This window comes from Ranitomeya imitator, chromosome 5, assembly GCF_032444005.1.
Source record: "Ranitomeya imitator isolate aRanImi1 chromosome 5, aRanImi1.pri, whole genome shotgun sequence".
Classification (NCBI taxonomy): Eukaryota; Metazoa; Chordata; class Amphibia; order Anura; family Dendrobatidae; genus Ranitomeya; species Ranitomeya imitator.
The window spans coordinates 669,132,931-669,146,833 of record NC_091286.1 but is presented as its reverse complement, the minus strand read 5'-3'; the positions used below and the strand labels follow the sequence as shown (position 1 = coordinate 669,146,833).

Genomic DNA, 13,903 nt, shown 5'->3' with positions numbered 1-13,903 from the left:
CTGACCTGAACAGACAGAGCAAGAGGACGCGGAAGACGGAGCAGCGCCCGGCGTGTGGAACGCGGACAGGTGAATATGTAATACTTACCTGCTCCCGGCGTCCCTGGCTCCTTCCCCCAGACAGCTGGTCTCCGGGTGCCGCAGCCTCTTCCTCTATCAGCGGTCACCGTTACAGCTCATTAGAGAAATGAATATGCGGCTCCACCCCTATGGGAGTGGAGTCCATATTCATAACTTTAATGAGCAGTCCCACGTGACCGCTGAACAGGGGAAGAGCTGTGGCACCCAGAGACCGTGGGACTGCAGGGACAGCGCCAGGAGCCTCGGAAGCAGGTTACTATGCCTCAGACCTCTCTCCCCCTCACCCGCCGACCCTGCCTCGAGTATAAGCCGAGAGGGGCACTTTCAGCCCAAAAATTTGGGCTGAAAATCTCGGCTTATACTTGAGTATATACGGTATATATGAGGAGCTTCTGCTGAGCTATATATATAATAATAATAATAATCTTTATATAGCGCTAACATATTCCGCAGCGCTTTACAGTTTGCACACATTATCATCACTGCCCCGATGGGGCTCACAATCTAAATTCCCTATCAGTATGTCTTTGGAATGTGGGAGGAAACCCATGCAAACACGGGGAGAACATACATCCTCTTTGCAGATGTTGTCCTTGGTGGGGTTTGAACCCAGGACTCCAGCACTGCAGGGATGCTGTGCTAACCACTGCGCCACCGTGCTGCCCCGGGGCTTCTGCTGCGCTGTATATATATACAGTATATGAGGGGCTTCTGCTGGGCTGTATATATATATATATGAGGGGCTGCTGCTGGGCTGTATATATACAGTATATGAGGGGCTTCTGCTGTGCTGTATATATGAGGGGCTTCTGCTGGGCTGTATATATATGAGGGGCTGCTGCCGGGCTGTATATATCAGAGGCTGTTTACCTGTATATATCAAAGGCTGTTGCTGTGCTGGCTGTATATGTATGAAGGGCTTCTGCTGAGCTGTATATATATATATATATATATATATATATATATATATATATATGAGGGGCTGCTGCTGGGCTGTATATATTAGAAGCTGCTGTTGGGCTGTATATATCAGAGGCTATTGCTGTGCTGACCTGAAGAAGCGATCATATAGCTGAATAGGTAGCGCCTAGAAGCTTCTGTTGGGATCGGAGAAGGCTGCCGCATGCCATAAGCTAAGCATTAGGTACAGGGAGGGCACTAAGGAAGTCTGGCTAGGCTAGCCAGGTCAGGGGATGCTGACGCAGGTCAGGTGCCATGACTCTGCCGCTCTGCGCCAGCCACTGAGATGTAGGACAGTAGCCAGGTCCCTACACTTTCAATAGTTTCTCTTTTGTTAAATGTTCCTTATCATTAGAAACGGTTCACAGCAAAGAGACATGTATTTTACATGTTTTGAGATATTTATCCCTATATTGGTGGGAGGCCCCCACTTGGTGGGTGGCCCAGGGCCCGGGCCTCTTGGGCCCACCCCTAAATCCGGGCCTGGTATTGGATACATAGTACAAGTGTTGTCATCCATAGTAGTGTGGCCCAGTGATGGCATAGAAATGCATGGGCCTACAACTGAGGCATGGTGTAGTGCTTAGGCAATGGGGGAAAGGACCCTGTTGGAGTCACACTAGTTTCTTGTGATACAGCAATTGGTTATTGGTCGGACACACAGGGGGGGTGAGGTGCCTTTCACATCTTTATTTTCCATAGCTGTAATATAACATACATCTGTCTATTTCTTTGTTAATTTTTCTAATAAAGATTATATAAATTTTACATTGGACTAGCACATCTTTGTTCGCTAGTGGAAATAGGTTGTATGAATCACTATTTACAGACAATGGCGGCATCTTATTCATTTAACAGGTTACCCAGTTCATGGTTATATAAATTTGTAATTGAGGATAATGTCACATTTACATGTAGCTGAAATGAGCGGCCCTGGAGTCGGTTACTGGTGGGCCCTTGGCACCTCAGTCCGACACTGATTATTGATTACCTTATGGCTGTATGCAGACATATCCTTTGTGTTGCATTTCGTAGACTTCAACTGAAAACAACTTGTGACTGACATGGTAACTGCAAGGTCACACTCACTATGTGTCTCCTGGTCAGGAATAGCCCCAGGGATCTGTCACCCTGCTGCTGAGACATGTCAACTCCCAACGTACAACACCCACCTCTTCATTGAATGTTCTGTAACTTTACACATGGACTACACACTGCCCTGTGATCCTTTCTCTTATTCCACTGGTCCCAATTATGTATATTTAATTTTCACATTTTCACATTCTATTATCATTGTCTATACATGATGATATTGTTTATTTTACTTTTTCTTACATTAATGTACATTTTGTATCATGAATTCTGTTTTAGATATTCTGCGACCTTTTGATAAAGACCCTGGATAAGTCGATGGCACACTGATGTAAGAAAGGACACAAGGAGAACACACTGATGGTAAAAACGGACACACATATGACACACTAATGGTAAAACTAGGACATGGATGACACATAGATGGTAAAAAGCAAACACATGGATGACACACTGATGGTAAAAACGGATACACGGATGACACACTGATGGTAAAAACGGACACATGGTTGACACACTGAGGGTAAAAACGGACACACGGATGACCCCCTGATGGTAAAAACGGTCACATGGATAACACACTGATGGTTAAACTTTCTCTTCAAGAAAGCCTACAGCCTGCAATAACCATTCTGCCGCCTCGCTATCGCCAGAGCCGCCACCTTGCCATCGCCAGAGCCACCGCCTCGCCATCGCCAGAGCCGCCGCCTCGCCATCGCCAGAGCCGCCAGCTCGCCCCTACCTTCTGCCTCTTCCCCACTATCCCATAGAATGTAAGTCCGCAAGGACAGGGTCCTCTCCCCTCTGTTCCAGTCCGTCACTGTAAACCTGCTTACTGTAAACGATATCTATAACCCTGTATGTAACCCCTTTCTCATGTACAGCACCATGGAATTAATGGTGCTATATAAATAAATAATAATAATAATAATAAAACTAGGTACACGGATCACATACTGATGGTAAAAGTGAACACACTAATGACACAGTGAAGGAAAAAACGAACACACTCATGTGACACTGATGGTAAAAACGGACACGGTGATGCACAACACTGATTACACCATTGTTTCTCATACGTGTTTAATCATGGACATGTCAATGAGCTCTTAGAAGACGGTTTTTGCAATTATTTTACTGCAAGAAAAACTGCAGCCAGATGGTTGCAGCTTAAAAGGGAATAATAATTTTTTGTAGTGTTTTTTTATCCCCAGTTTTAGTGTGTCCTCTGGTGCATCCTTTATGGAAAAAACTAACATAAAAACTACTGAGCTTCATGCAGCTTTTGAGCCAGAGACAAACATGGCTCCAGTAGTAGGAAGTACAGAGTATTACCTTCCTTCTATATCTCTTATTCTATTTCAATCCATTCTAAGATTCGCTCAAAACAACTGCATTAAATTGTGACATTAAGTAAAGCAGCATTGTAATGTATGGGATGGACTTCAATCACATTTTAACATAAGCAGCCTGTAGAAGGCTTAAATATTCACTACAACAACACACAACTCAGAGATAAGACAGATCTGGCTGGATGACTGACACTGCACGGTGAGAACTGGCTCCGCTGATATTTACACCTGTTATGTCACTTAATATAATATAAGCATGTAATATAAATGTAAGAAACATTTTTAGGTGCACTGATTATATTACATTGCTGTTATTTATATCTGAAATCTATAATGGGTATTGTGGTTTTGCAAGCTAATTTCTGACAATTATTTATCCATTCACTGATTCATTTTAGCACAATAGCAGGCTGCCATGGATTGTAGCCTTCGCGTAAAATTACAGACAACTGAAATGAAGAACATTGACAATCAAGTAACTTTGGTAATTGACGGTTTAGATATATTAGGTATAAAGGTAAGCTGACAGATTTATTGCCGGAAAGAAGGACAAGTGCAAGAATCTGAGCGATCAAGACAGTGACATGGCTCAGTCAGGGATTTGATCTGCTTTCATGTTGCTCCGTGGTCAGTTTCACAGTATGCTGAGCTATTGCTTTTTCTTCCCTGTCCAAATGCTGATGGTTCCAATTTTCTTTGTTCTCCCTTCTTGGTTTTCTCTTTCTCCTAGTGTTTTCCATTTATCTGTTGTGGTCTGTCCAGTCACTTTCTGGGCTCAGATTTATATGCTCATTCTTCCCTGCACTTCCTTGCTGGCTATACCTCTAATTGGTCTTTGGTTTTGGAGTTCCAGACCTTGAGCAAAGGGGTTTACCTTGCATGGTAAACACCAACTGAATTCCTGCAGTGAGTCTGTTTATTTTCCTTCTCAGTTCATCTTCCTTTCACCTCTTTAAGTTTCTGGGAGGTAGCATTTGTTCTTTTTCTTTTGGCTCTCTATAGCATTTTCTTTCTACCTTATATGAACATGTTTTGATTTTCTCACCCTGGGTTTTTGTATGTTCATGCACATTTTTTTTCTTTTGATGGCAGTGTGTTGTGGTCTCCCCTCCGGGGCCTCAAGATGTATGAGGAACCTCTTGATGGTCTTTTGGGGAACCAGGTCCAAGGTGGTGTTTTTGAGTTGTGCGGCTACGTTTTTTTTTAGTTTGTACAGGGACCAGTTACTTGCAGGTTCAGCGTCTCTCTGTAGTAGGTGTTCCCTGTTATCTTTACCTGTGAGTGAGGGTGTTTTACATATATGATAGAAAAGGAGGCACCATCGAATAAACTAATTTCAAATATGAAAGGGATCCACCTGCAGTATGTCTAAACATAGATAAGTACCAAATAAAGACAAGGAGACATACAAAAAAGCATTGATCACCTTAAACACTGTAACAAATTTTATTAGTACACATCAACCCACAACAAGATATATAAAAGCATGTAAAATACAAAATGGTTACACCATGTGTAGCCAACACGTATAGGAGTAACGGTTTACCTAATAACACCGAGAGGTCATATATGAAAAAATGCAGTACAATATACGGTGACGGTGATAAATTCTATGTCTTAACACTAGGACTACTGGACTCGTGAACCCTGACTAGAACTATTGCAAGTAAGTAGTCAAAATGACTATACCAGTAGTCCTAGTGTTAATCAAAAAAGTACTTTTTGGATGGAAAATTCTCTCCAAAACGTAAGAAGGTATACGTGGCTGATTCAAGATTATGAAGATTGGCACCAAATACAATATTATTAAGAACCCATACACATATAGAGCAGTTGGGGATAAATATGAAAATATTCAAATTTATATATATATCAAGATAGGTATCCAATACAGTCATTCATGAGTCCAAGATAATAAACCGTATGGAGAGTAAATTATACTCCTAAAAATACGTTACCAATCAGGTCCCAACATCAAACCAGACCAGCTCACAAAACCTCATGCATTATATATGATCAAAGAGGAGCAGGACTAAACCAGCTCCTGCAAGCCTGACGCGTATCGTCACTATTGTGACTTCATCAGGACCAAGTGAGAGAGTATGTCTTATGCCCTTCTTTTGTCCTTCGATATTATAAACTTTTACATAAAGAGATCTGAAAATTGTTTGAAATTCTAATTCACAGGTCTTGGTGAATTTTTCACAAAAATAAAATGGTCGTGCTAATAAATTTGTGTGATCTCAATATCGAGGGGAAGAGGAAGGGTTGGTGGGAAAACTTGACTACAAGAATAATCCATCATTACCTTAGTTTATCAGGACTGATAACTATCTAGCTGGACTTTATGAGGGGGCCTAATTCATTTAGAGGTGCATGCCGCATAATGAATTAGAAGCACCTAAGCATCCGATCAGAAATCTTACTCCAGTCCCTGGCTAGAGTAAGATGTCTGACATGGAGACCACCACAGCTCGCCATGAATTAGACAAGCTGATTTGTCTCGCTTCAGCTCTGCCCATTTTGGCGAGGCTGGCGGAGACTGTCGTGAAAATGTCAAAAGTTCCAAAAATGTTTGCTCAATTTTGTGTTGTTCATAAATTTTGCAACTTTTCAAAGCAATTTACGACAGAATTCTGAAGAAATTGTGCTGGTGAAATGGCCCCTTAGTTTTAGTATGATCTGTAACTCTCCTAGTTTTTCTTCCCTTAGAACATATGATACCCAGATACATAACAACACTTTTCCATATTGAACCTCATCTGCCAAGTGGATGCCCTTACACTATTTGTCCAAGTCAGCCTGTAACATTTGAACATGCTGCATAGACTAACATATCACGTAGCTTCACGTCTTCTGCAAAATTAGAAAGGACAGAATTAATCCCATCTGCTATATCATTAATAACTAAATTGAATAACATTAGACCCAGTGCTCAACCTTGGAGAACATCACATTTTTACACGCATGAGCAATTTGGAGAAGCAATAATTCACCACATCTCTTTGGAAGCACTCTTTGAGACAGTTTTTCTTCCGGTTACAATCTTTACTTTCTAGTTATATCCACTGAAAAAGGATTCTGTCAGAATGACTGTTCAACACCAGCTATGGTGCTTGGTGCACCCTTGGTGTGGCCAAATAGTTCAGTGCACCTTTCAACCCACTTGTTTTTCATCTTAAATTTTTGACCATTTTATTGTAAACGGAGAGAAGCAAACAAATATTTTTGAAATAACAGAATTGCAGGTTTTCAGGTTCGGTTGCAAAAATTATGTGATTTATACCCAAAGGCCGGAGTCACTCTAAATGTACTAAAAATCAGTCTGAGTCTCCCTGCCGAGATTAGCACGAGTGTAATGTAAGTGTCATGCGAGTACAGTCCGTTTTTTCACACCTAGCATCCGATTTACATCCGAATGCAGTTTGATTGCTATCTGATTGCAATACGATTTTAATATGAGATTTTACATAGAGCAGTTCTCCATGTCATTTACAGTTTTCAAAGGAAATATTCATCAAAACACACATACTGTATATACTGTATATTTTGTAGCCACGAAAACCTCTCTGACATATTTCCATCAGCAGAAGGGGCTAGCGTTAGCCCATATAACACTTCCCTTGAGAAAGCGGTCGATTAGGGACGCGAAATGCGCGTCGGGGGGCTTTTTCACATACCCAGCCCAGGACCCTCCTACCCCTGCCAGTAGTAAGTGTCTGCTGACTCTTTATGCGGTCACTATTACCTCTTTGTGGGGTTGTGCATATTAAGGGTCCTTTCCTAGATGGTAGGCATACTTACCTGTGCCATAGTACTCCTTGCACATGCACCTTATGATGAGACTGACTGATAGGCATTAATGGATTAGGGCTATTGGTGGGTCCTGGTTACCCTGGTGTGTTGTCTTTGCACATGTATCACTTTATTTATGTCTTTAAACGTATGTAAATAATATTATGTGAATTTTCAATAAATTTTGATATTTTTACCTCATACATACCTAGTACAACTCCTATTCCTCCTCTTAAGTATGTATATTTTGTGTGGTGAATTGTCAATTAGTCGATGGGAGGTATGTGTCACAGAGATGGCCTGTCTCTGTGACGTAACTGTGGCGCCCCAGGGTCCTGGTTATTACAGTATCATTGCTTTCCTCACAGGGAGAGGGAAGAAAGGATAACTGTCACCAGGTAAACACAAGCATGCAACACATTCACACTCCAGGCCACCAGGGGGAGCTTTTGATCCTATTTACTAGGTGACTCCCTATATATATGGTAGTTTGTAGGGAAAGTTAGTGAGTTCTTGCCAGGAAGCAGACTGGATCAGTCTGAGGCAGAAGAGGGTGTATGGAGCTGTGTAGCCACAGTGCTGCAGCTCCTGGAAAGAGATAAACAGAAAGCCGAATATATTGCAGTGAGCATGTAGGAGAGCGAAGCACAGGAGAGGAACACCAGTGGGAGACCAGCCACGGCAGGCTGCCTCCTTCTGAGGGGCAGAGACTGGTAGCCGGAACACCGAGGTTGTAAGGGCCTCTACGACTTACATCAGAGACCAGCAGGACAGCTGAACTCCAAGTTACCTGTCCGCCTTAATACCCAGGAGGCATGGTGACACCATTAGAGCCCAGGGCATGCTAGAGTCCCTATAAACAGGCTCAAGTCACCAGTCATACAGGTTGTGTCCTATCCTATACGGGGGAAAGAGAGAGAACATCTGTGAGGACCTTATCTGAAGCCATGGGCAGTAAGGGACTACAACACCATCGTGCTAGAGGAAGGCTTTGATTTCCACCTGGATAAGGGGACTCCTAACTTGCCTCCAATCCGGCCAGACCCTGCCTGCCCTGTGATCTGTGGCCCTCGACTGTGGCTGCCAGAAGTCTTCAGTAAACAAGCTAAAGAGATTGCAAACCTGTGTCCTCATTCCTTACTGCGCCATTCACCAAATTCCATCTTCGCACCGGGAGCCCTGGGGAGACACTTCACCTGTGGGAAGTTATACCATCTAGCTGCCATAACATCACCCCAAAGGACCCCTTAAAGCAGCGTCTGTCCACACTTACCGAATACCACAGGTGGCGTCACGAACATAAACTTTATTCCCTTTAAAGACCTTTCCCTTTTACATGGGCGTCCAGGGCCATGTCTCTGGTCGCCACCATGACATCCCCCTGTGAAACATCAGACCCGGTGCCGAGTACCCCACGGCCCAGGTGGGGCGACTCATTTTAGCGTCACGAACAGGATGGACTGACCCAGCAAATCTGGTCATGTGCGCCTAAAAACTGTGCCTGAACTGTGCTTTATTGAGAGACTGTGTAATGTAATTTGCCACCAAAACCGCTGCCATTAGAGCACCATGTGGCGAGCAGGAGGAGTGAGGATGTTGTTGTGGGTGGAGTATGTAAAAATGGCGTGAAAGTAGTAGCCGTCCCTCACAGATACTACTAAGTCTGAAAGATATGCCCATCAATGAAAGAGATCCGCCTCCTAGTCTGGGATGGCGGGGGGAGGAGAAGAGACCGTCTAGAACAGTAAGACGCCGAAGAGAACCTGGTTGGCAAGATGGTGAGCGGAGGTCACCCGAAGGAGGGGGAGAAAGCCTGCAGCTGTCCCAGCCAATTGGACGAAGAGGAGACCCCACCTTCGCTGATGAACCCGGAGGCTCTCGGCGCAGAGTGGGAAGAACTATGTCGTCAGCTCCAGTGATCTTGGTACTGCACAGCCACAAACGACCGGGTGCAGCAGCGCAGCCAACCCCTGGAGCTCAAGCCTGCAGCAGAGGAGTCCGGCACCGGAGACAATGCACCGGCAGATAAGAACACCAACCCTGCTCCGGTCATTGAGGACACCCTGGTATTGCCCATAGACGCCCCGCCACCACTACCACCCGGCCAGGTGTATAGTCTCCTCGAGTGGGAACACCCTGGGAGACCTTAGAGACCACTGATTCCCCGCTGCAGCTGACGAGGAAAGCCCTAGAAGTGCAAGGAGAATGGGTGACCTTTCAGTGGAAACACACCAGCACCGACCTGATTGGGTTCCCCAGGGAGGCCCAAGCTGAGGGGGAGTAGTTGGAAACAATTAGCCGGGATAAAGTTTTTGATTGAATTGAGTATTAAATTGCACTACCTCCATATTAAAAGACTTGAATATTGTTTGTACCCTTAAAGGGAATGTTGACTTGTTGCACTTTGCTAAAATAATATCCAAAGTTAGTTAGAACTGTACTTTATATGCCAGCTAGTTAACCCCTTCCCGACATGCGCCATACTAGTACTGCTCTGCGGGAACTGAGTTCCTGCAAACTGCAGTACTAGTACGGTGGCACGATCGCGCGGCCTCACGATGAGAACCGTGGCAAATATGTGCTAGTGTCAGCTGCATGTAACAGCTGACACCATGCAGCCATGCCCACGATCGGTGCTAGCGCCAATCGTGGGCATTTAACCCCTCTGATGCCGCTGTTAGTAGTGACAGCGGCATAGAGGGGCATCACGCAGGGACAGGGGCTCCCTGCGCTCTCCCACTGAAACAACGTGATGCAATCACATTGTTCGGTTGTTCTACAAGGAGTCCATGGATCCAAAATGGCCACCGGGCTCCTTCCGGGTCCTGAAGTGAGGTGGCTTCACGGCGCCTGCTGAGAAAGGGCGCCGGAAAGCCTCCTGCACTGCCTGTCAGATCACTGATCTGACACAGCGCTATGCAAAGTGTCAGATCAGTGATCTGAAGTAATATAGTGATGATAGTGATGTCTCACCCTGGGACAATGTTAAAAAGTAAAAAAAAAATAGAATGTATGAAAAAAAAAATCCCCAAATGAAGAAAATAAGAAATAAATATTTTCCAATAAATCAATTTATTCATGTAAATAAAAAAACAATAATAAAAGTACACATATTTAATATCGCCGCATTCGTAAGGACCCGCTCTATAAAACTATCCCACTAGTTAACCCCTTCAGTGGACACCACAAAAAATAAATAAAAAACGAGACAAAAAACAATGCTTTATCATCATATTGCCGAACAAAAAGTGCAACAAAATGTGATAAAAAAAGGATATAAATTAATACGTAACCCTGAAAACGTCATCTTGTCCCGCAAAAAAAAGCCATGATACAGCCTCATCAGCAGAAAAATAAAAAAGTTAGCGCTTTCAGAATAAAGCGATGCAAAAACAATTATTTTTTATATAAAATAGTTTTTATTGTGGAAAAGCGCCAAAACATAAAAAAAGAGGTATCGCTGTAATCGTACTAACCCAAAGAATAAAGCTGCTTTATCAATTGTACCACACGCAGAACAGTATAAATGCCCCCCCCCCCCTAAAAGAAATTCAGGAATTGCTGTTTTTTGTTCATTCTGCCTCCCAAAAACTAAATAAAAAGCGATCAAAAAATGTAATGTGCCCGAAAATGGTACCAATAAAAATGTCGAGAAATGATCCAGCTGCAGGCGGAGTTGGTTCAAACTTTGTGAGACTTTATTAGACAACTAAAACAATATATCGTTCTTCAAAAAAGTCTTTGCATAGCAAACACCTGGCACACCAGTAAGGAGGATCAACGCGTTTCAACTATGAAGTTTTACTCATGATCTATCTAATAGTGCAATGAGAACATATATATAGTGTGCACAAGACATTGATTTAACAGACAATTAAAAATGCAAACAAGCATGTATAAATGTATAAAGAAGTAATCATCACCGGTTAAGAATATCATAGAAATAACTTAAATTGACATAGTAAATACCCTTAAGGAACATTGCTTGAACACTACTTAAACATTAATTAGTATTGCTTTATTAAATCATGTCTAGCATTAAGGCCATAGGGAATACGTGTGTCAAGCATAAACATCTAATACGTTTCCCGATTGAAAAGTTTCAACATTTTCAGTGTTGCAGTTAATAATTAATCATGTATATCAAATTCTTTACGATTATGAAAAGATGAGAATTTGTTTGTTTTGTGCACATAGTTAAATGTTTTGCGGCGAGTGGCTCCACATCTAAAAAACCCTGTGGCGTTGAGCCAAGTAGCTCTATTAGTATCCCGTAGAAAGCTAGAGAATAGACTTGGGGACAGGATCGAGCCCAAAGTGGGTGCTCATTTAGCAACAAATTTGATATCGTTCTGTGTTAGAATTCGTTTTAATTTGTCATCTTGTTTTAACATGGGTAAATGATTTTTGACAATGTCCACGATCTACCTATACTGTGAGCTATATGGGGTACTGAATACTACATTATTGTTACTTTTTTGTGGACTATTATAAGTAGATTTATAATTTTGCGTCGTTAATAAGTTTTTGCGATCTACTTTAGAGATTTTTTTACGTGCTTTGTCCAGATTCCATTTAGGAAATCCTCTACTAGAAAGACGCTCACAGGTTTTATCTGTCTCTGCCAAAAAAACATCATTGTCAGAGCAATTCCTTCTTGTTCTAATAAGTTCACCATATGGAATGTTATTAATGACATGATTTGGATGGGCAAGAATTGGCTCTAAGGATTGAATAACTTGAGGTCGGTTTTCTATAGGGAGTAATCTCAACGGTATGTTTTAATGTGTTGCCTGAGAGATTCAAATCCCAAAAAATTAATATGTTTTTTCTGAAAAAAAAATGGGTGAATTTTAAATTAAAATTATTGTTATTTATGTGATCAACAAATTTAGTCACCTCCTACTGTGAACTCCTCCATACTAGGATCAGGTCATTCATTCCCTAAAATACACAATAATGTGTTTCCTCCCCCAATGAGACCAATAGTTGCAGGTATTGGTTCCATAGGGGAGAGATTGGGATCCTGGGTGGACCATTATCTGCAACCATTGGTACAAAATACCCGTAGTTTCATACGGGACTCAAAATATGTAACCTCAGTTTTTGATCATTTTTACTGGAAGGAAGAATATGCATGGCTTACATGTGATGTGGTAGGTTTATATCCATCAATTCCTTATTCAGTGACATTGTCGAGTTTGTTATATCATTTGGATACATACTCTGCCTATAATAATGATACAAAAAGTTTTTTGATATCTGCAGTGGATTTTTTACTAAACCATAATTACATTTGTTTTGACAATAGGTTTTTTTAAACAATTAACGGGAGTGAGTATGGGCGCTAAATTTTCGCCTTCTCTAGCGAATATTGTTATGTTGAAATGGGAAGAGAGCCATATCTACAATGAAGATAATGATATATGCAAACACACTGTGTGGTATGGCCGCTATATAGATGACCTGATCCTAGTATGGAGGGGTTCACAAGAGGAGGTGACCAAATTGGTTGATCATAGTAACATAGTAGCATAGTAACATAGTTAGTAAGGTCGAAAAAAGACATTTGTCCATCCAGTTCAGCCTATATTCCATCATAATAAATCCCCAGATCTATGTCCTTCTACAGAACCTAATAATTGTATGATACAATATTGTTCTGCTCCAGGAAGACATCCAGGCCTCTCTTGAACCCCTCGACTGAGTTCGCCATCACCACCTCCTCAGGCAAGCAATTCCAGATTCTCACTGCCCTAACAGTAAAGAATCCTCTTCTATGTTGGTGGAAAAACCTTCTCTCCTCCAGACGCAAAGAATACCCCCTTGTGCCCGTCACCTTCCTTGGTATAAACAGATCCTCAGCGAGATATTTGTATTGTCCCCTTATATACTTATACATGGTTATTAGATCGCCCCTCAGTCGTCTTTTTTCTAGACTAAATAATCCTAATTTCGCTAATCTTTCTGGGTATTGTAGTTCTCCCATCCCCTTTATTAATTTTGTTGCCCTCCTTTGTACTCTCTCAAGTTCCATTATATCCTTCCTGAGCACCGGTGCCCAAAACTGGACACAGTACTCCATGTGCGGTCTAACTAGGGATTTGTACAGAGGCAGTATAATGCTCTCATCATGTGTATCCAGACCTCTTTTAATGCACCCCATGATCCTGTTTGCCTTGGCAGCTGCTGCCTGGCACTGGCTGCTCCAGGTAAGTTTATCATTAACTAGGATCCCCAAGTCCTTCTCACTGTCAGATTTACCCAGTGGTTTCCCGTTCAGTGTGTAATGGTGATATTGATTCCTTCTTCCCATGTGTATAACCTTACATTTATCATTGTTAAACCTCATCTGCCACCTTTCAGCCCAAGTTTCCAACTTATCCAGATCCATCTGTAGCAGAATACTATCTTCTTTTGTATTAACTGCTTTACATAGTTTTGTATCATCTGCAAATATCAATATTTTACTGTGTAAACCTTCTACCAGATCAATAATGAATATGGTGAAGAGAACAGGTCCCAATACCGACCCCTGCGGTACCCCACTGGTCACAGCGACCCAGTTAGAGACTACACCATTTATAACCACCCTCTGCTTTCTATCACTAAGCCAGTTACTA

At 42.3% G+C, this 13,903-nt stretch overlaps 1 protein-coding gene across 1 annotated transcript in view; it reads left to right on the top strand.

Annotated features, from left to right (window-relative positions):
- Window positions 1-13,903, top strand: part of LOC138638740 (cytochrome P450 2B4-like) — a 421,931-nt gene that overhangs the window by 66,170 nt on the left and 341,858 nt on the right. Inside the window, exons 3-4 of the mRNA XM_069728285.1 lie at window positions 2,413-2,496; window positions 2,740-3,684. The gene's annotated coding sequence lies outside the window, so the exon portion shown is untranslated. The remainder of the gene's footprint in view (window positions 1-2,412; window positions 2,497-2,739; window positions 3,685-13,903) is intronic.